Source organism: Arachis duranensis, chromosome 3 (assembly GCF_000817695.3).
Source record: "Arachis duranensis cultivar V14167 chromosome 3, aradu.V14167.gnm2.J7QH, whole genome shotgun sequence".
NCBI lineage: Eukaryota > Viridiplantae > Streptophyta > Magnoliopsida > Fabales > Fabaceae > Arachis > Arachis duranensis.
This window is the reverse complement of record NC_029774.3, coordinates 102,100,822-102,104,296: the sequence shown is the minus strand read 5'-3', so window position 1 is coordinate 102,104,296 and position 3,475 is coordinate 102,100,822. Positions and strand designations below refer to the sequence as shown.

Below are 3,475 nucleotides of genomic sequence, written 5' to 3'. Positions count from 1 at the left end.
TTCTTCATGGCCACAACTTCATAGAAGTAGTCTTGATGCACCCTTGAGATGAATCTCTCCATCTCCCATGACTCGGAGGTGGAAGCTTTTGCCTTCCCTTTTCTCTTTCTAGAGGTTTTTCTGGCCTTAGATGCCATAAATGGTTATGGAAAAACAAAAAACAATGCTTTTACCACACCAAACTTAGAAGTTTTGCTCGTCCTCGAGCAAAAGAAGAAAGAAGATAGTAGAAGATGAAGAAATAGAGGAGATGGAGGTGGCTTTGTGGTTCGGCCAAGGGGGAGAAGTAGTGTTTAGGTTGTGTGAAAATGAAGGAGTGAAGAAGGGTTTATATAGGGGTGGGGAGAGGGGGAGGGTTCGGTCATGGATGGGTGGGTTTGGGATGGAAAGTGGTTTGAATTTGAATGGTGAGGTAGGTGGGGTTTTATGAAGGGTGGATGTGAGTGGTGAAGAGAATAGTGGGATATGATAGGTGAGGGGTTTTTGGGGAAGAGGTGTTGAGGTGATTGGTGAATGGGTGAAGAAAAGAGAGAGTGGTGCGGTAGGTGGGGATCCTGTAGGGTCCACAGATCCTGAGGTGTCAAGAAAAAGTCTTCCCTACACCAAGTGGCGAGCAAAAATGCTCTTTATGCCAATTCTGGCGTTAAACGCCGGGTTGGTGCCCATTTCTAGCGTTTAACGCCAACTTCTTGCCCTTTCTTGGCATTTAACGCCAGTCTGGTGCCCCTTTCTGGCGTTAAACGCCCAGAATGGTGCCAGACTGGGCGTTAAACGCCCATTTGCTGCCCTTACTGGCGTTTAAACGCCAGCAAGTTTTCCTCCAGGATGTGCTATTTTTCCTTCTGTTTTTCATTCTGTTTTTGCTTTTTTAATTGATTTTGTGACTTCCCATGATCATCAACCTATAGAAAACATAAAATAACAGTAAAAATTAGATAAATATAACATTGGGTTGCCTCCCAACAAGCGCTTCTTTAATGTCAGTAGCTTGACAGTGGGCTCTCATGGAGCCTCACAGATGTTCAGAGCAATGTTGGAACCTCCCAACACCAAACTTAGAGTTTGAATGTGGGGGTTCAACACCAAACTTAGGGTTTGGTTGTGGCCTCCCAATACCAAACTTAGAGTTTGACTGTGGAGGCTCTGTTTGACTCTGTTTTGAGAGAAGCTCTTCATGCTTCCTCTCCATGGTTACAGGGGGATATCCTTGAGCCTTAAACACAAAAGATTCTTCATTCACTTGAATGATCAATTCTCCTCTGCAACATCAATCACAGCCTTTGCTGTGGCTAGGAAGGGTCTGCCAAGGATGATGGATTCATCCATGCACTTCTCAGTCTCTAGGACTATGAAATCAGCAGGGATGTAATGTTCTTCAATTTTTACCAGAACATCCTCTACAAGTCCATAAGCTTGTTTTCTTGAATTGTCTGCCATCTCTAGTGAGATTCTTGCAGCTTGTACCTCAAAGATCCCTAGCTTCTCCATTACAGAGAGAGGCATGAGGTTTATGCTTGACCCTAGGTCACACAGAGCCTTCTTGAAGGTCATGGTGCCTATGGTACAAGGTACTGAGAACTTCCCAGGGTCCTGTCTCTTTTGAGGTAATATCTGCCTAGTCAAGTCATCCAGTTCTTTGGTGAGCAAAGGGGGTTCATCCTCCCAAGTCTCATTACCAAATAACTTGTCATTTAGCTTCATGATTGCTCCAAGGTACTTGGCAACTTGCTCTTCAGTGACATCTTCATCCTCTTCAGAGGAAGAGTATTCATCAGAGCTCATGAATGGCAGAAGTAAATCAAATGGAATCTTTATGGTCTCAGTGTGAGCCTCAAATTCCCATGGTTCCTCATTAGGGAACTCATTAGAGGCTAGTAGACGTCCATTGAGGCCTTCCTCAGTGGCGCTCACTGCCTCTTTCTCCTCTCCAAGTTCGGCCATGTTGATGGCCTTGCACTCTCCTTTTGGATTATCTTTTGTATTGCTTGGAAGAGTACTAGGAGGGAGTTCAACAACTTTCTTACTCAGCTGACCCACTTGTGCCTCCAAGTTTCTAATGGAGGACCTTGTTTCAGTCATGAAACTTTGAGTGGTTTTGATTAGATCAGAGACCATGGTTGCTAAGTCAGAGTGGCTCTGCTTAGAATCCTCTGTCTGTTGCTGAGAAGATGATGGAAAAGGCTTGCCATTGCTAAACCTGTTTCTTCCACCATTGTTGTTGTTGAAACCTTGTTGAGGTCTCTGTTGATCCTTCTGTGAGAGATTTGGATGATTTATGTTGAGGTCTCTGTTGACCTTCCATGAGAGATTTGGATGATTTCTCCATGATGGATTATAGGTGTTTCCATAGGGTTCTCCCATGTAATTCAACTCTTCCGTTGATGGGTTCTCAGGATCATAAGCTTCTTCTTTAGATGAAGCGTCCTTAGTACTGCCTGGTGCAGCTTGCATTCCAGACAGACTTTGAGAAATCATATTGACTTGCTGAGTCAATATTTTGTTCTGAGTCAATATGGCATTCAGAGTATCAATCTCAATAACTCCTTTCTTCTGATTCGTCCCATTGTTCACAGGATTCCTTTCAGAAATGTACATGAATTGGTTATTTGCAACCATTTCAATGAGTTCTTGAGCTTCTTCAGGCGTCTTCTTCAGATGAAGAGATCCTCCAGCAGAGCTATCCAATGACATCTTGGACAGTTCAGACAGACCATCATAGAAGATACCTATGATGCTCCACTCAGAAAGCATGTCAGAAGGACACTTTCTGATCAATTGTTTGTATCTTTCTCAAGCTTCATAGAGGGATTCACCTTCCTTCTGTCTAAAGATTTGGACTTTCACTCTAAGCTTACTCAATTTTTGAGGTGGAAAGAACCTTGCCTGCAGTAAAGTCACCCAGCACCTTCCTTGCATTGTTGGCATTGTTGTTGTTTTCGGCTGCCATGTCTTCTTCTTTGAAGATTTCTGTTAGGTCCTCTACAGAGAGTTGTGCTTTAACTTCTCTTAGTTTTTGCTTCAAGGTCCTTTCAGGTTCAGGGTCAGCCTTAACAAGAATGCTTTTGTCTTTGTTCCTGCTCATATGAAAGACAAAAGAACAAGAAAATATGGAATCCTCTATGTCACAGTATAGAGATTCCTTGAGGTGTCAGAGGAAAAGAAAAATAGAAGGAAGAGGTAGAAGAATTCGAACTTAGAAAGATAGAGTTCGAATTGTGCATTGAGGAGGAGTGTTAGTCCATAAATAGAAGGATGTGAGAAGAGGGGAAGAAATTTTCGAAAATAAATTTAAAAATATTTTAAAAACATTTTGAAAAATTGAAGAATGATTTTCGAAAAATATGATTGGGAAAGAGATAAAGTATTTTTTGAAACATATTTTGAAATTAGAAATAAAAAAGATATGATTGAAAACTTATTTTGAAAAAGATGTGATTAAAAAGATATGATTAAAATATATAGTTTTAAAAAGATT

At 41.6% G+C, this 3,475-nt stretch overlaps 1 non-coding gene across 1 annotated transcript; it reads left to right on the top strand.

The window, feature by feature from the left end:
• The first annotated feature begins 2,745 nt into the window (after positions 1–2,745).
• On the top strand, positions 2,746–2,853 carry LOC127746416 (small nucleolar RNA R71). The gene has a single exon (XR_008008035.1). It is a non-coding gene; the product is annotated as a small nucleolar RNA R71 (small nucleolar RNA).
• Positions 2,854–3,475: the final 622 nt, after the last annotated feature.